Below are 20104 nucleotides of genomic sequence, written 5' to 3'. Positions count from 1 at the left end.
CATGCTTATTGGATTAGGATCTAGGACCGTGAGCTATTTTTTAAAAGTCCCGTTGCAACGCACGGGCATGTTTGCTAGTCATACTCATGCTAGTGTCCAATGTTACTTATGCATAATGCATGATCATGATCGTTGTTGCTCTCTAGTTGGCCGCTTCTCAATCTAATTGCTAGCCTTCGCCTATACTAAGTGGAGATTCTGCTTGTACATCAAAAACCTTGAACCCAAAGTTATTCCAGATGAGTCCACCATATCTACCTATATGCGGTATTACCCTGCCGTCCAAAGTAAATTTGCATGTGCCACCTCTACAAACTTTTAAAAAAATCCATTTGTGTACCTGGATCGTTCATGGAACGACATGAGGTGGTCGGTATCTTCCATGCTAAGCGGGTTATTCTTAGGTCGAGTATTTATTCACTCACCATCGCATGAGAAAATGACGGTAATAGGGATGTGCCCAGTCCCAAACTGCAAAATACAAAAAGAGTTAATCACTCGAATAATCAAACAAAACTTCCAATGGAGTCAAAACCTTTAATTTTATCGCTTGGGAACCGCCACTAGCCTGTTTAGCATGGGAGATATTGATAACTGATAGTCGTGAAGTGAATGACAAGGGTGCATGCCTCAAAATATCATTTATCTCTGTTTTAAAAACTTGAGCTCTGGCACCTCTGCAAATCACTGCTTCCCTCCGCGAAGGGACTATCTATTTACTTTTATGTTGTGTCATCACCTTCTAAAACAAGCGCTAGAACCTAAGAGCACAGCTGTCATGACTTATGCATTGTGTGTAGCTAATGTTGGGTGCATCATGACTAGATCTTTTCTACCATGAATTACAATGTTTAGTCGCTGCTTGGACTTTGGAGGTGCTCTGCATTTATGTTTTGCGGTCTTAGAAAGGGCTAGCGAAATACCACTATTGTCATATTATATCATGGTTGTTTTGACAACATGTTGCCGTTTGAGATGTCTTATTATTACTCTCTAGCTGATTATGTCATTGATATGAGTTAATATAATTTTTAGGAGTTATAGTCGACATGATTAGTTATAATGTTGGCTGAAAACTTGGGTGTTGTTTAAGCTTATTTATGCAAACAAGAGAAAAAGAGTTCGTAAAAGTTTTTATTTTTCACTTTCAGTTTATCAACTGAATTGCTTGAGGACAAGCAAATGTTTAAGCTTGGGGGAGTTGATACATCTCCAACGTATCTACTTTTCCTAATGCTTTTCCTCTTGTTTTGGAATCTAATTTGCATGATTTGAATGAAACTAACCCCAGACTGTCGCTGTTTTTAGCAGAACTACCATGGTGTTGTTTTTGTGCAGAAATAAAAGTTCTCGGAATGGAACAAAACTTTGCGAGGATTTTTTATATAATAAATGAGAATTTCTGGAGTCAAGATCCACCAGAGAGGGGCACTTGGGTGGGCACAACTCACCAGGGTGCGCCCCCTCTTCTGTTGCACCCAGGTAGGTTTTTCCCACCTGATGGCCCCGCAGACCCTGAAACCGACGCTATAAAATCCTATTTTTGGAGAAAAAAATTAGGGAGAAAGAATTACCGTGATCCACGAGACGGAGCCACTGCCAAGCCCCGTTCTTCCTCGGGAGGGCAGATCTGGAGTCCATTTGGGGCTCCGGAGAGGGGGATCTTCGTTCTTCATCATCACCAACCCTTCTCCATAGCCAATTCCATGATGCTCCCCACCGGGAGTGAGTAATTCCTTCGTAGGCTCGCTGGTCGGTGAGGAGTTGGATGAGATTCATCATGTAATTGAGTTAGTTTTGTTAGGGCTTGATCCCTAGTATCCACTATGTTCTTAGATTGATGTTGCTATGACTTTGCCATGCTTAATGCTTGTCACTTTGGGCCCGGGTGCCATGATTTCAGATCTGAACCGTTTATGTTATCACCATTATATCCATGTTCTAGATACGATCTTGCAAGTTATAACCTACTACGTGTTATGATTCGGTAATCGCAGAGTGACAATAACCGGGACTTCTTCCAGTGATTATCGTAGTTTGAGGAGTTCATGTATTCACTATGTGTTAATGCTTTGTTCCGGTTCTCTATTAAAAGGAGGCCCTAATATCCATTAGTTTCCAATATGGACCCCGCTGCTACGGGAGGGTAGGACAAAAGATGTCATGAAAGTTCTTTCCATAAGCACGTATGACTTTTTATGGAACACATGCCTACATTATACTGATGAACTAGAGCTAGTGCTGTATCGCCCTAGGTTATAACTGTCTCATGTTGAATATCTTCCATCAAGTCACCGATCCAATGTCTACGAATCTTATATTCTTCTTGCTAAGTTACTACTGCTATCATCACTGTTACACTTGCTACAAAACTATTGCTATCATTGTTACCGTTACTGTTACTGTTGCTACTACTATCAAAACTATCATATTACTTTGCTACTAATTTCTTGTTGCAGATAATTAATCTCCAGGTGTGGTTGAATTGACAACTCAACTGCTAATACCTTCAAATATTCTTTGGCTCCCCTTGTGTCGAATCTATAAATTTGGGTTGAATACTCTACCCTCAAAAACCGTTGTGATCCCCTATACTTGTGGGTTATCAACGTGATCTATATCAACTAAACCATGTCTGATCATCACATGAGATGGAGTAGTTTTCAATGGTGAACATCACTATGTTGATCATATCTACTATATGATTCACGTTCGACCTTTCAGTCTCAGTGTTCCGAGGCCGTATCTGCATATGCTAGGCTCGTCAAGTTTAACCCGAGTATTCTGCACGTGCAAAACTGGCTTGCACCCATTGTATGTGAACGTAGAGATTATCACACCCGATCATCACGTGGTGTCTCGGGACGATGAACTGTAGCAACGGTGCATACTCAGGGAGAACACTTGTACCTTGAAATTTAGTGAGGGATCATCTTATAGTGCTACCGCCATACTAAGCAAAATTAGATGCATAAAGCATAAACATGACATGCAATCAAAATATGTGACATGATATGGCCATCATCATCTTGTGCCTTTGATCTCCATCTCCAAAGCACCGTCATGATCTCCGTCGTCACCGGCTTGACACCTTGATCTCCATCGTAGCATCGTGGTCGTCTCGCCAACTATTGCTTCTACGACTATCGCTATTGCTTAGTGATAAAGTAAAGCAATTACATGGCGATTGCATTTCATACAATAAAGGGACAACCATAAGGCTCCTGCCAGTTGCCGATAACTTTTACCAAACATGATCATCTCATACAACAATTTATATCTCATCACGTCTTGACCATATCACATCACAACATGCCCTGCAAAAACAAGTTAGACGCCCTCTACTTTGTTGTTGCAAGTTTTACGTGGCTGCTACGGGCTTCTAGTAAGAACCGTTCTTACCTACGCATCAAAACCACAACGATTTTTTGTCAAGTGTGCTGTTTTAACCTTCAACAAGGACTGGCCATAGTCAAACTCGATTCAACTAAAGTTGGAGAAATAGACACCCGCCAGCCACCTGTGTGCGAAGCACGTCGGTAGAACCAGTCTCATGAACGCGGTCATGTAATGTCGGTCCGGGCCACTTCATCCAAAAATACCGTCGAATCAAAGTAAGATGTTGGTGGTAAGCAATATGACTATTCTCGCCCACAACTCTTCGTGTTCTACTCGTGCATATAACATATACACATGCATATACCTGGCTTTGATACCACTGTTGGGGAATGTAGTATTTATTTTTTTCCTACGATCACGCAAGATCTATGTAGGAGATGCATAGCAACAAGACGGGAGAGTGTGTCCCCGTACCCTCATAGACCGAAAGCGGAAGCGTTTAGTAACACGGTTGATGTAGTCCAATGTCTTCAGGATCCAACCGATCCAAGTACCGAATGTAAGGCACCTCCGTGTTCTGCATACGTTTAGCACGATGACGTCCCTCGAGCTCCTGATCTAGTTGAGGACGAGGAAGAGTTTCGTCCGCACGATGGCGTGTCGATGATGATGATGAATTTACCTGCGCAGGGCTTCGCCTAAGCACTACGACGATATGACCGAGGTGGTAAACTGTGGAGGGGGCACCGCACACGGCAAAAAGATTGTCGGTTGTACTTTGGGGTGCCCCTGCCCCCGTATATAAAGGAGGGAGGAGGAGGAGGCCAGCCCCCTAGGGGCGCGCTAAGTGTGGGAAGTCCTACTAGGACTCCTAAGTCCTAGTAGGATTCCCCTTCCCTTTTTTTCCTTTTCCGGAGTAGTAAAGGGGGAAAGAGAGAAGGAGTAGGAGAGGGAAGGGGGGGGGGGGCGCCGCCCCCATCCCTTGTCCAATTCAGATTGGCAAGGGGGGGGTGCATGCCATCTCCTTTGGCCGGTCCTCTCTCCTCCACTAAGGCCCATGATGGCCCATTAACTTCCCCCCCCCCCCGGGGGGGGGTCCGGTAACCTCCGGTACTTCGAAACTTATCCCAAACTTCCCGAAACCATTCTAGTGTCTGAATGTAACATTCCAATATATGAATCTTTACCTCTCAACCATTTCGAGACTCCTCGTCATGTCCGTGATCTCATTCGGGACTCCGAAAAAACTTCGGTCATTGTCGGGGATATAACTATTAGGCATGACCTGCCCAGGAGGGGCCGGGTCATCCCTATGACGATTCACCATAATGAAGCCCAAGATTGTATGACGGTTCACATATAGGCTTAGTATAAGGCCCAGGCCCGAAGGCGGCTCAAGGCCTGTAGAGATAAACCGCCGTATGTACATGACTTGTATTGTAAGGCAGGAATAGTTAGAGACCGAGCCGAATAATGTTTATGAGCCAGCCGAGACTCTATGAGCCACCGGGCGTCAGCCTCTGTATATAAAAGGATGACCTGGGCGGCGGTTGAGGACAAAAAAACAACAGATCGAGAGCCAAGTTAAGCGTATTCACTCCTTGGTTAGCGAAACCTAGCAATATCACCTCAACTGGACTAGGCCTTTACCTTCACCGCAAGGGGCCGTACTAGTATAAACCTCTCGTGTCCTTTGTCCTGTTTAACCCCTTTAAGCATCCATGAACATCTTTGGACTAGGCCTCTTTGGGTCTAATCTATGGATCTAAGACAAAAGGAAAGGAGGGCAGTGACGAACATCCATGAACTCTGACGAACACCGACAAAACCCTAGTAACAGATCTATGACCAGGGAAAAGAAGCTTACCGAGATCGTCAGGGCAGCAGAATGGCGCCGGAAGTTTCTGGTCTATTCAGGGCGATGCAGCGGCCGGAGTTGAGGCTGGAGACAGGAGGTCCGCGGCGGTGAAGCTTGAGTGGGTCGGTGCGTCGCAAGGAAGGAGAAGGAAGGAGAAGGAGAAGACTGAAGGGCAGTGTGTGGTCCTATTTAAGGGGAAACAGGCAAACAGACAAGTGCGAAAAATGAGGAAGTCGAACAATGGTTATCCATCTAGATGTACGCCTCGATTTTCGAGAAGGCATTAAGGCAAATATCCGTGGAAGATGACATCATTGCAGTTTTCTGAAATTTTTGGAGATGACGTCATGGCGGGTTATAAGGTTTTCACAGTAGATGAGAAAGGATTTTTTTCTAAGTCTTTAAGATTGACATGAACAAGTTCAAATGAACCTGGGGCCTAATGTTGGGGATATAACTATTAGGCATGTCCCACCCAGGAGGGGCCAGGTCATCCCTATGATGATTCACCATAATGAAGCCCAAGATTGTATGGCGGTTCACATATAGGCTTAGTATAAGGCCCAGGCCCGAAGGCGGCTCAAGGCCCGTAGAGATAAACCGCTGTATGTACATGACTTGTATTGTATGGCAGGAATAGTTAGAGACCGAGCCGGATAATGTTTATGAGCCGGCCGGGACTCTATAAGCCGCTGGGCGTCAGCCTATGTATATAAAGGGACGACCTGGGCAGCGGTTGAGGACAAAAAAACAACAGATCGAGAGCCAAGTTAAGCGTATTCGCTCCTTGGTTATCGAAACCTAGCAATATCACCTCAACTAGACTAGGCCTTTACCTTCACCGCAAGGGGCCGTACCAGTATAAACTTCTCGTATCCTTTGTCCTGTTTAACCCCTTTAAGCATCCTAGTTGCGATGTCTCCATGATTAAGTCCTTTCACTAGGACATCTGCCGTGACAATTCCACGACAGTTGGTGCCCACCGTGGGGCCTGCGCACGATGGATTTGAGTTCTTGAAGGGCAACTTCGAAGGGCACAAGGGATACGTTGTGGGCCGGATGACCAAGAGTCGTCGCGGCAAGCTCTACATCGACAACGCTGGCTAGCCCCCCGATGTTGGCTCAATTGAGTACGGGTACCGGGTCCCCTTCGGCGGAATCGATGTCTTCATCGGCCAGATCGGCGAGCCGGGCCCTGAGCCGGACATCTGCACCGACATCATCGAGACGGCTCAACGTGCGAGACCCGCCCAGACTCAGCCTTCCATGAAGTGTGCCTTTGTGGGATGCATCCATGGAGGAGAGTTCTCGGAAGGATCGGTGTCTGCCGATGAGACGACCATCTGTTCTGACGGTGGATCGTCCACAGGTGAGACAGATTCATTGTATCAATTGCAAGACGGTGGTCTTGGGGGCTGTTCCGATGGCAGTAGTATTCTGGACCCCTCTGAGCCACCGAGCAGGGCAGGGATCTTCATGACTAGCATGCAGCCCGTTTAAAACTCCACGGCCGCGACAGCGATAACCTCCGGGTCAGCAGCGGCCGGGGCAGGACGCCCTGCGCGCCCACCGGCTCAGGTACTGATGGATCTCATGGACAGGATGACAGCCCCGTTAACTGCCATGGTTAACCCGGCGGATCAGGCTCAGCATGATGCAGAAGTGGCACGGTTACGTGAAGAGGTGGCACAAGCCAAGGAAAACCTAGCAGCAGAGGCCGTCAGGATGGTCGCAGAGCGGGCGGCTTTAGATGCTCGAGCTCAGCAGATTCAATCAGAAGCTTTCCAGCTTACGACGGATCGGAACGCATCAAATGAAGTCATGAGGAGAAGACACCAGAAGGCTCAATCCCGTCTGCCTATGATTTATGATCCTAGAAACCTCTTCCGCACACTCGAGGCAGGCCCCAATAACCCGTCGGAGGAAAACCGGGTTGCAACGCCCGGGACTGGGGCAGTGGTTCAGCCACGGGTGATGGAACCTCCTCGTGTGAATGCTGCTACACCTCATTATGTACCAACACCACCAGGTCATTATCCTAACCCTTTGGAGAACATGATCGCTGCGGTGGCGCGATTGGCGGCTCTCCCAGCGGAGGGTGACTCTCTGACGGCGATTGAAACCCGAAGGGTCAGAGAACTTCTTCCGATGGCTCTGGAGCAGCAGGAGGCTTATTATTATAGTCGAGACAGGATTCATTCGACCCCTCGCCCAAGCCGGAGCCCGAGTTATAGCAGGCACATAGATTCAGCAGCCGTTTCAAGCAACGCCCGACGCCATGACCAGCCGCGCGGGCATGACCCATCGCGTGATGGATATCTTTAATTGGTTGATCAGGACAGGATCCACTGAGAGGTTGAGCAAGCGGCTCAACAGGCAGCTGAGCAGGCGGCTCAGCGGGCGGTTCATCCGACGATCTCTATTGAGGCAGGCGTGGCCACAAGGACTGGAGGTGTCCCTTGCTTGGTGTCGGCTCTGCGTAATGAGCGTTTGCCCAAGGACTTCAAAGGGCCTCGAAAGGTGCCTAACTACACGGCCGATTTACAGCCAGGGGCATGGATCGAAAGCTATGAGATGGCCATGGTGCTACTGGAGGTCAGTGACGCGGCGATGGCCAAATACTTCACCATGATGTTGGATGGAACGACCCGCACTTGGTTGAAGGGGCTGCCACCCAATTCCATTGGTTCATGGGCAGAGTTAAAGGCCCGGTTTATTCAGAATTTCAAAGACACATGCAAGCAGCCCATGTCAATTATGGATTTGACTAATTGTAAGCAAGAGGAAGGTGAGTCCACAACCCATTGGGTGCGCCGGGTTAAAGCTATAATACATTCATCTGATAAGATGGATGCCGGCTTTGTAGTCTTAATGTTGGAGAAAAATTGCCGTTTTATGCCTCTGAAACAGAAGCTGGGGTGGCTTAAGCGTGATTGTAATGACATGGGCCAGCTAATGGCGGCTCTAGTCAAGTACACCAATTCTGATAGTACCAAGGATCCCGAGTCTGACGATGAGAAGACATGGAAGGGGAAGAAGAACGGCAATGCCAAGGGTCATGAACATAACCCGGCGAATCAAGGAGGCAATAATAAACGTAAGGCTGACGGTAGTTTGGAGTTTGTGGCTAACGCCAATGCACAGGGCAGCAATCAACGGCGTAAGGGGAGGCCACTAATACGTCTCCAACGTATCTATAATTTTTGATTGCTCCATGCTATATTATCTACTATTTTGAACATTATTGGGCTTTATTATCCATTTTTATATTATTTTTGGGACTAACCTATTAACCGGAGGCCCAACCCAGAATTGCTGTTTTTGCCTGTTTTAGGGTTTCGAAGAAAAGGAATATCAAACGGAGTCCAAACGGAATGAAACCTTCGGGAACGTGATTTTTAGGAAGATTATGATCCGGGAGACTTGGACCCTACGTCAAGAAAAGAAACAGGAGGCCACGATGTAGGGGGGCGCGCCTACCCCCACCAAGCGCGCCCTCCACCCTCGTGGGCCCCCTGTTGCTCCACCGACGTACTCCTTCCTCCTATATATATCCACGTACCCCAAACGATCAGATACGGAGCCAAAACCCTAATTCCACTGCCGTAACTTTATGTATCCACGAGATCCCATCTTGGGGCCTGTTCCGGAGCTCCGCCGGAGGGGGCATCGATCATGGAGGGCTTCTACATCAACACCATAGCCTCTCCGATGAAGTGTGAGTAGTTTACCTCAGACCTACGGGTCCATAGTTAGTAGCTAGATGGCTTCTTCTCTCTTTTTGGATCTCAATACAATGTTCTCCCCCTCTCTTGTGGAGAACTATTCGATGTAATCTTCTTTTTGCGGTGTGTTTGTTGAAACCGATGAATTGTGGGTTTATGATCAAGTCTATCTATGAATAATATTTGAATCTTCTCTGAATTCTTTTATGTATGATTGGTTATCTTTGCAAGTCTCTTCGAATTATCAGTTTGGTTTGGCCTACTAGATTGACCTTTCTTGCAATGGGAGAAGTGCTTAGCTTTGGGTTCAATCTTGCGGTGTCCTTTCCCAGTGACAGTAGGTGCAGCCAGGCACGTATTGTATTGTTGCCATCGAGGATAACAAGATGGGGTTTTCTTCATATTGCATGAGTCTATCCCTCTACATCATGTCATCTTGCTTAAGGCGTTACTCTGTTTTTAACTTAATACTCTAGATGCATGCTGAACAACGGTCGATGAGTGGAGTAATAATAGTAGATGCAGGCAGGAGTCGGTCTACTGGTCTCGGACGTGATGCCTATATACATGATCATACCTAGATATTCTCATAACTATGCTCAATTCTGTCAATTGCTCAACAGTAATTTGTTCACCCACCGTAGAATACTTATGCTCTTGAGAGAAGCCACTAGTGAAACCTATGGCCCCCGGGTCTATCTTTATCATATTGATCTCCTACTACTTAGTTATTTCCTTCACTATTTACTTTGCCTTTATTTTACTTTGCATCTTTATCATAAAAATACCAAAAATATTATCTTATCATATCTATCAGATCTCACTCTCGTAAGTGGCCTTATAGGGATTGACAACCCCTATTTGCATTGGTTGCGAGGATTTATTTGTTTTGTGCAGGTACGAGGGACTCGCACGTAGCCTCCTACTGGATTGATACCTTGGTTCTCAAAAACTAAGGGAAATACTTACGCTACTTTGCTGCATCATCCCTTCCTCTTCGAGGAAAACCAACGCAGTGCTCAAGAGGTAGCAAGAAGGATTTCTGGCGCTGTTGCCGGGGAGGTCTATGCAAAACTCAACATACCAAGTACCCATCATATACCTTATCTCCCGCATTACATTATTTGCCATTTACCTCTCGTTTTCCTCTCCCCCACTTCACCCTTGCCGTTTTATTCGCCCTCTCTCTCTATCCTCCCTCTCTTTCCCTTTTTGCCTCTTTTTGCCTGCTTGCTATTTGTTTGCTTGTGTGTTAGTCTGCTTGCTTGTCACGATGGCTCAAGATAATACTAAATTGTGTGACTTCACCAATACCAACAACAATGATTTTATTAGCACTCCGATTGCTCCTCTTACCGATGCTGAATCTTGTGAAATTAATGCTGCTTTACTGAATCTTGTCATGAAAGATCCGTTCTCCGGCCTTCCTAGTGAAGATGCGTCTACCCATATAAATAGCTTCGTTGATTTGTGTGACATGCAAAAGAAGAAAAATGTGGATAATGATATTGTTAAATTGAAGCTATTTCCTTTTTCGCTTAGAGATCGTGCTAAAGCTTGGTTTTCATCTTTGCCTAAAAATAGTATTGATTCATGGAACAAGTGCAAAGATGCTTTTATCTCTAAGTATTTTCCTCCCGCTACGATCATCTCTCTTAGAAACGATATTATGAATTTTAAGCAACTTGATCATGAACATGTTGCACAAGCTTGGGAGAGAATGAAATTAATGATACGTAATTGCCGTACTCATGGTTTAAATTTATGGATGATTGTTCAGAATTTTTATGCCGGATTGGATTTTGCTTCTAGAAATCTTTTAGATTCGGCCGCGGGAGGCACTTTTATGGAAATCACTTTAGGAGAAGCTACTAAACTCCTAGATAATATTACGGTTAATTATTCTCAATGGCATACTGAAAGACACTACAGAAAAATACACTTCCATGATGATACGTGTTTGTCACAATAGGTCGCGTTTTTTGTCATGCATGTACATCCATGAAAAATATATGACAGAATCAAGATAGTCATACTTGTGCTGTTGTAGAAGTGTTCCATGACATTACCAAAATTATCATCACGGAAGTGTCCACTTCCATGACGATAAATCGCGCGTCACAGAAGTGCTTTCGTCAAGGGTGACGGACACGTGGCATCCACCGTAACGGAACGCTGTTAAGCTATCGGGTCGGGTTTTGGATCCGATAACCCGTTAACAGCCCCGACCAATGGGGATTTTCCACATGTAAAATCATCATTGGCTGGAGGAAACACGTGTCGGCTCACCGTTGGGACAGATGTCATCCGCTCATTGGACCGAAGGCGCCTATGATACGGCGACACATGGCACGGCCCAACAGAGGCCCATTCCTGTGAAAAGGCCGGCCCGTTTGACTTCGTCAAAAGGTGGCGGGCCGTCCCACGGAAAGCCTGTTAACGGCATGTTCACATATAGCCCATTTACAGCCCGCTAACCCAGGACCCGTTACGCCCTATCCGAATTAGGCCCAGTAGCGTCATCTGGGCCGTCCAATATGATTCAGCCTGTTTTAACTTCTGGCCCATGTGTGGCCCATGACTTCTTTCGGCCCATATGAGGACCTTTGTAACTCTTGGCCCATTAACGGCCCGTGGTGAAACTGGCCCGTAATGAACAGTGTATCACTTTATACCCATTAACGACCCGTTATTCCATTGGGCCATTTCTAGCCCAAGTTATCTTTCGGCCTTCTCAGGGCCCATTAATTCTTGGGCTCATTTGCAGCATTCGGTTACATACGGCCTGTTACTGTCATTTTCTTCTTGTGGGCCAAATTCAGCCCGTCGTTACAGTTGGCCCGTTTGCGGACCGTTAATATGTTGGGCCGTTTTCATGTCAAGAAAAACCGTTGGGCTGTTTTCATAGAGTTATCAAATACGGCCTATTAACAGCCCGTTATGGTCCATGAATAGTATGACCCATGATTGACGAAATGATGATACGCCCCGTAGAAGGCCCATGGATAGTACGACCCATAGAAGGCCCATGGACCCTACGACCCATAGAAGGCCCATGGACCCTACGACCCGTAGAAGGCCCATCGACCCTAAGGCCCGTATAGAAGGCCGATGGATCCTACGGCTGGACGAAGGCCCATGGATCATATGGCCTGCAGGAGGCCCATGGTTACAACAGTTCGTGTGTTGCCATGATTATTTTGGCCTAGTTACCAAAAATAGGCTATTGTGGCCACTAGAAAAAAACAGAAAAAGAACTACGGCGACTACAAGCAAACAACTAAACAAGACAATAAGGAAATAAATAAGCAAGCAATTAATGCTAGCCTATTACTGCTATTACACATATTACATCCACTGGGCATCAAAGTTCGCCACCAGTGCTAATATAGGTAACAAAGCAACACATTACATACACTGGCCGTCAAAATTGGCCACCAGTGCAAATAAACGCGGCAGCAAAACAAGAGCATAACTAAAACAACTTCAGAAGAGCTCAAGAAACGTTATCCTGGGTATCCACCATGCTGTCAATAAGCTTAGCAAGCTGATTAGCTATGTCCTGTTTGGCGCTAAAATCCTCCAACGCTTGCTGTTGCACCAGAAAGTATGCATCTGAATGCTCCAGGGACTTCCGCAGTCCTTCCGCTTCTTGTCGCAGCACAGCTGATTGATGTCTTTCAGCTTGTAGTTGAGACTCAAGAAACCGAACTGATTCAGACAGTGAGTTTGAATAGCTTGTGCAAGCGGTAGTGGCCAGTAACTCGAACACTAAACCAAGATAGGACTTTGGGGTTGTCTCGCTATCTTCAAGATAGTCTTCCTTGGCTGTTTTATCAGCTTTGTTGGAGACCAACAAGGATGTGTCACTATCCTGAACCTTATCTGCATTACTTCCTTTACCATTGCTTAATAAGGCACTCTTCCCCAATATTCTGTCAGCATTCTAAAAGAAGAAACAAGCAGACACATAACAAGTTTAGCATGTACTAGTATATGAAACTCATTTCGGTGAACCAGTTCATTAGTAAGGTGGACAGGATTAAACTACCAAGTCTTCTATTGCCAAGTACTAGTACATAATAAAAGCATCAAACAAACATATATCTATGTCCTATGGTCACTGCATTGTCTTGCCAAATCAAAATAGAGACACGGTTCAAATCATATCAGTTCAAGACAAAGCAGCAGTGAAAGAATACAAAGCGTGGGAAACTACACGGCACAACAAGATTTCAGATGGGTACCACGGGTCTACATGTACAACAACACTATTGGCTCTGTTGTGATGCTAGTAATGTGCATGATATGAAAGTCAACTGTATACACAATTGAAATTGAAATCAACAGAGCTATTGATAAGAGCAAACCTGTTAAAGAAACATGCGTGAACATACCTGCTGTGCCATTGGAGTTTCGATTGGATCCTTCAATTTAAAAATAAGTTTGTATGAGTAAATACAGTGATACAAGAGCAAAGCAATCATAGTTAAAAAAGGCGCGCCTAAGCGAGCGCTTAAGCGCGCCTAGGCTCTAGGCGTTGGCAAAACGCATTGCGCATAACTACGCATAATCTGTGCATAACTGCGCATAAGCATGCACTTTGGTCAGTAAAGCGCAAGGCGGTGGCAAAACGCACAATTAACGCCTAGCGCTTTTTTGAACTATGATAGCAATGGAATCTTAAATTAGAACAGTTGTTCTTCAGGTTTAGGCACTTGTTCTACATGAACAGAGTACAGTAAGACGCAAGAATATAATACTTAAAAATAGAAAATGAGCTCATAGACCTTACCACATTCTTGGTTCGGGACCAGTACAGAACAAGGCGTTCCCAGTCATCGTCCAGTAAATGTGTCTCAGGAGAACGTAAGGGAATTTGATGAGTTTCTTTGCCGGTGAAGTACGTTTTCTTCAGGTAATTCCGATACTGCCACCAAGCATTCTTGAAGATAGCAGAGGTATTAGCACAGGTTACCTCATCCTGAGTTTCCAAATCGGTCCTTCTCTATAGAGAAAAATGGGAAAATTTGCTGTATTATAACCATCATGGAGGTAGGATGTATGGGACGAAGCAAAGTAATTGCCATGAATAACATTACTTACACATAACTCTTGGACAAACACCTGCAACTGGCATTTTCCTTCATCTTCAGTATAATATTTCCAAGATGGGAAGATACGCACATACGATTTAACAACATCAAATGCGATAGATGCTAAACTACGACTAGCTGGTTGTGCTTCCTCCACAGAAATAGGCGTACTAACTGGTGGAGTTGGGGTTCGCCATGATAGTACTGGCCCTTTGGGCACCGGAGTTGCCTTACTAACTGCTCTTGTTTGGGAGCTTTGTGGTGGAGATGGTGCTGTGTCAACAGGAACTGGGTTACTATCAGCTGGGGTGGGGGTTAGATTGGGTGAAGCTGGTTCTCTGTCCATCGCAGTAGGGGTACAATCTGCGAGAGTTTGGGTTATGTGTGGTAGGGCTGGTTCTTGTGCATGTACAACCGGGGTGCTATCTCCACCAAGAGGTAGCACTATTTTATTTGAAGACCATGTTTTTAGTCCGCTAGATACTAGCATCACCCACTCCAATTCAAATGGCTGATAAACAGGAAACATACTTGAATGTACAAACATTGTATGAGAGACAGATGTAATAGATAGTGTGGAAAAAAGAGGGCATGAAATAGTTGACATGTATATTGTTTAACTAAAACGGATAGCATGACATAATTTCACATATATGATGTCTATCTAAACTGGATAGCATAGCATAACATAATTCAAAGATATGATGAATAACTAAACAGGATCGCATGACATAATTCACCTACATGTTATCTAAGTAATCAGGATCGCATCATTTAATTCACATATGTGATTTATATGCTAAACAGAGGACATTCGATATGATGTCTGAACTAAGAACATGGTGTTGAATATTGTGTATATGATGTCTAAACTATGCAATGCAAGACACCGTATGCATGATATGAGTAGTATAACCATGCCAAGTTAGAGCATACACCTCAGTGGGGGAATAGGACTGGTCATCTGTCTCTGAATCCATCTCTGAGGAGCTATCGGGACCCAACAAGAGATCTGCTTCAACAGGTAGCACTGTCTGCTCTGAAGGCCTTGTTTTCACTCCAGATTTTTCCATCTCCCACCCAAATGGCTGATTCACAGGAAGAGTAGTTTAATGTACAAACATTGTCGACAAATGGAAATGTAATGAAGAAAAGGATGGGCAAGATATCATTCAAATATATGATGCCTGGTTAAACAGGATGGCATTGCACATTTCACATATATTATGGCTGGCTAAAAGACATGAGACTGCATAATTCCCATATATGATATAGAAACTAAACAGGTGGCATTACAGAACATGTCTAAACTAAGCAGATGACATATATGATGTCAAAAGTAGGCACTGCAAGGCAACATATGCATGATATGACTAACATCATCATGCCAAGGTAGAGCAAACACCTTGGGGGGGGGGGTAAATAGGAGTGGTCAGCGGCGTCTGAATCCGCCTCAGAATAGATATCTTCCTCTGGATTACAATCTGGAGAGGGGTGGGGAGGGTTTGCCATTGAACCCACCATGGAGTGATGTCTGCATGACATTGTATTGCCACGCAAAACTCTTCTCTTTTTCTCTACATGTTCAGCATGACTGTGTACAATATCTGACATGCATACGAAAAAAATATGGTGAGATTATGTAAGGAGAGCATGCAGAAATTTAGAGTGATGGTAACAACCAGTGGATCGACATTTTTCCGTTGAACCAAAATAGCCCTAATGGATCGACGTGAATGTATAGTAATAAGTGATGCAACAAGTGTACAACCTCTTTGCCGTAGCCGTGTCGACCTCAGCATCATTGGGTTGGTCGCTAAAGCAGTTGAGGCAGAGGTGACTGTCGTAGGTGTGGAGGAAGATCTGAGGAATCTGTAGACGGCGTTTAGGGCACTGCTCTGTTGTGATGGATCGTTCTGTCGTTGGAGCAGCTCTGGTGAGCCGTAAGACGTCAAGGCTGAAGCAGCACAAGACAGACATCGTCAATATCAAGTGGGATTCTAATAGCATCTCCAATAGATGATGTAAAATGGATGTAAAATTAACATCACCAAAAACCACCTGACTACAACAGATGAGGTAAAAACTGTTGACTCTAAACTTAACTGTGGAATCTAAATGCTACTGTCGAAACTGAACACAATGGTAGCAGAGAGGCACTTGACATGTAGTTTCGGGAGGGCCTGCAGGTCATCTTCAACCTGCACCCCCTGAGCCGCCAGCCACCACCGGCCGAACCGCCGGCCCCAGTGCCGCCTCGCCGCCCCGAAACAACTCGCCACCGCCGCCCCGGCCAGCCCTCTAGGCCCCTCGCCCCCACCCTGAACCCTAAGATAGATAGTGGGGTACCTCTCTGGCGAGCCCCCGTCCCCGCTGCGGGTGGTTCTTCCTTAACTCCGGCGAGCCCCCCAACCCCTGAAAATCGACTGACCCAAAAGTCGATTCAGTCAACTGAAGTGTGGCTTAATCGGAGCAGAGCAGCAACACGAGTGAGGGGGAGAGCAGCAGCAGCAGCTAGGCGAGCAAGCGATCGAGCGAGAGCCGGAGCAGCAGCTGATCCGGCTGGTATGGACGCCACCACCGAAGGGGCCTCGCACTGGGGGAGAGCCGCCTTGGAGATGTCGCCCGCGGCGCCGGCTTCAAGGTAGCCGCTCCATGGGGGTGCGAGATGGAGCACCGTCGGCGCCGGGAGGTCGAGTTAAGGAGAAGGTGTGATGTGATGAGTGTACAACCTCTTTGGTGGCGCCGAGTAGGCATCGGCTTCGTCCAAGGAGTCAGTAAGGATGCTGTGGTTCCGGTGGAGCAGGTTAAGGCGGCGCTATGGGGATGGAGTAGCCGCGATAGACGAGGCGATCGTCGGAGCAGCTCCTTGGAGGTGGAGGATGGGGCGGCTGAACAGGCGGGACGGCGAGATGGACGACGGATCCTCATCCGGGGAGGTGGACAAGGGACGTCGAGCTGTTGCGGTGGACGACGTCGTCGGGGAAGAGGCTCCGGCTGGGCAGCGGTGACGTGGTAGACGGAGGAGGGTGGGGTTTCGCGGATGGAGCGGAGAGGTTATGGTGGCCTGGGATTTCGAATGGCGAAAAGGGGGCGATGGGAGGGGGTGAAGCATGACTTAGGGACGCGCTTTTCCAAAATGTAGGGTGTGTTACAAAAGTACCCCCCATCGATTTGAACTAGCGGCCCTTTCGGCTCAGGGTTAGAAGGGGAATTTCGCGTGTCGGGATTTGGCAGCTGGAGGGAGTTTTCATGCGCATTGTAATTTCGGGATAGCAAGGCGCGGGTTGTGAAGGCGCTAGTTTTGGGAGCACGATATCTGAATTTTCGGGATATAACAAGATGCGGGTTGAATTTTAGGGACAAGCCTAACATGTAGTAATATTGTGCTTGTACGTACCAAATCAATTCGCACTTCCCTCAACCAAAAAGAAAAAAAAATAAAACTATTCACACCACACAAAGAGAGAGTCTTGCCCCGTTTTACTATACAAATGCTATTCAAAGCTACTCCCTCCTTCCATCTATATAGGGCCTAATGCATTTTTCGATGCTAACTTTGACCAAATATTAGAGCAATGATATATGACATGCAACTTACACAAAGCACACCGTTAAATTCGTCTGTGAAAGGTTCTTTCAATGATATAATTTTCACATTGTGCATGTCATGTACTATTAATCTTGTCAATAGTCAAAGGCAGTCTTAAAAATCTCATTACGCCCTATATAGATGGAAGGAGGGAGTATAAATCCATGTTATGTCCGATTAAATTTTTTCGCTTGTTGTATAATGCATGTAACCTACTCATACCAACATTTGAGTTCATTCCAAATGTCTATACTACCGCTGCAATTCGAACTAAATTTGAATTCGTTTCTCTATTTCAATAAGAATCTACAATCATGATTGTTGCCAACTTCAACCATCATATAAATCGGGCGGCCTATAATGCAGGATGGCAGGCACACCATCATCAACAACTCCATTTTTTATAGGAGTAGAGATAAAATATATTAACTGTATAACATGTTCATAACCACACCATGTGTATCACCGTTATATATATTCACACATGCGTCGGTCTGAAACACTATGATAAATTCTTCAAATATCCTAATTCGCTTTTTATAATGAAGTATATATGATCTCTATTCATCTTTTACACCCACACAACCCTCTTATCTTTGTAGCTAGCGCTAACTTTCTCTTATGCATGCACACACCCGCATCCCTCTCACCCTCCCTCAGCATTCTCTAGCTCCATCGCGCAAATTCGTCTTTTCACTTTAGGTCGTTCACCCACGGTGTGTGTAGGCCCCCCAGCTCCTTCTTTACGGCACACATCGATCGATATGCCTCTCTAGCCAGGTGTGCCTAGCACAAACACAAGCTTCCCCTCTTCTCTTGTCACCGTCCATGCCTCACTCCCACCACTCTTTTCATCATTCTCGTACTCGCACACTCCTCCCCCTCGATATAGTATGCCTCTCGTACCACCTCCTACATGCATCCCTCTCTCTCTATCCTTCTCCTCGTGCCTCATTTGCTTCTAACACACACACATGCATGTATACCGATCGATCTCCCAACATATACCTAGATCGACTTTAACTACCCCCCCATCGATCGACGTACCTCACAAGTTATGTCTCTCCTTTCTCTAACAAAGGGCGATTGATCTTCCTATGTAGTTACGTCTGCTTACCACAGCCACATCGTCCCCCCTCATCATTCGTGCATGCCTCCTGACCCGTCTCTCACACGCACGTGCACAGACAACAAGCAGCCATCTCCTCTCTTATTGATATTGCGGGCGTGCCCTCCGTTTGTCTAGCAAGCCTATCCCACCATTTGTTAGAAGCAACTCCACTACCACCCCCTCCAACACTCTAGCTCTGTCTCTCTCCCAACCTTATTCCTCTCCTGCACATATGCATGGATGCCGATCGATCTCCCTTAATACATGAGGCAGATCGATCTCCTTAATACATGAGGTAGGCCTCTCTCCTCCTCCACACATATACCAGCCATTGTACCTCTATAGTTAATTGGGCCTCCCTCTTCCCCCACCACACACCGATAGTCGAGCGCTGCAGGTAGGTATCCATGCCACAGAGACAAACTGCACATGTCCCATCTCACATTCCAGTAGGCCAGCCACTCTATATCTTTGACGTGGGCACACACAAATTCGATGGCACTCTTTATCGATCGCGCGCGCGCACACACACACATCATCCCTCTCTTCGATTCTATGGACACCTCAAGATGCATTTGTATGAGTAGTTTATCTTGTGAGAGAAAAGGTTGAACGAGGGAAGGCCTTATTTGCGAACGTGGAGAGACGTGTGGGTATATTTTTGCAAAATTGCCATAGTTTCTTTCATATCCGTTAGATATAAATCCGACGGCCTATATTGCAGGATGGCACGCACACCATCATCACCAACTCTGTTTTCTACTCCCTCCGTCCAAAAATACCTGTCATCAAAATGGATAAAAAGAGATGTATCTAAAACTAAAATACATCTAGATACATTTCCTTTTATCCATTTTGATGACAAGTATTTCCGGATGGAGGGAGTATTTGTCTTTTTAGAGATTTCAACAAGTGACTATGACCAGACCTTACCAACATACTCAAAAAGTAGTCCCTAATTTTGATGTTACCCTCTTTTCTTGGCGGTGCAGTGCCATCTGGATACCTCATAAATAAATAAATTACTACATGATACTAATATATGATACATGGCGCAGGAGTACTAAGTATTATTACTACAGTTTTGCTAGAACTCATCTAGATGAGATATAATTTGGTCTCATTCATCTTTTATAGCCATTGGATGTGATGCTATATAAGATGCGTGTGTGCTAACGTGGGTTGTATTTGTTCTTGTGCAATGAACTGACCACTGCATGTCATGTTTGATAGTCTCAAGTCAATAAAGCATACAAGCCCCACATCTCTTCTTGGTTGATTCCTCTATTTATGTCAAAAAAATAAGAAACAACGTGAGAGTTAATGCACCACGCTTATGTGTTTACTATTTGGTTTTCGTAAGATGACTTAATACTCATGTAG

Source organism: Triticum aestivum, chromosome 4A (assembly GCF_018294505.1).
Source record: "Triticum aestivum cultivar Chinese Spring chromosome 4A, IWGSC CS RefSeq v2.1, whole genome shotgun sequence".
Classification (NCBI taxonomy): domain Eukaryota; kingdom Viridiplantae; phylum Streptophyta; class Magnoliopsida; order Poales; family Poaceae; genus Triticum; species Triticum aestivum.
The sequence above is the reverse complement of the archived record's forward strand: the minus strand, read 5'-3'. Positions refer to the sequence as shown.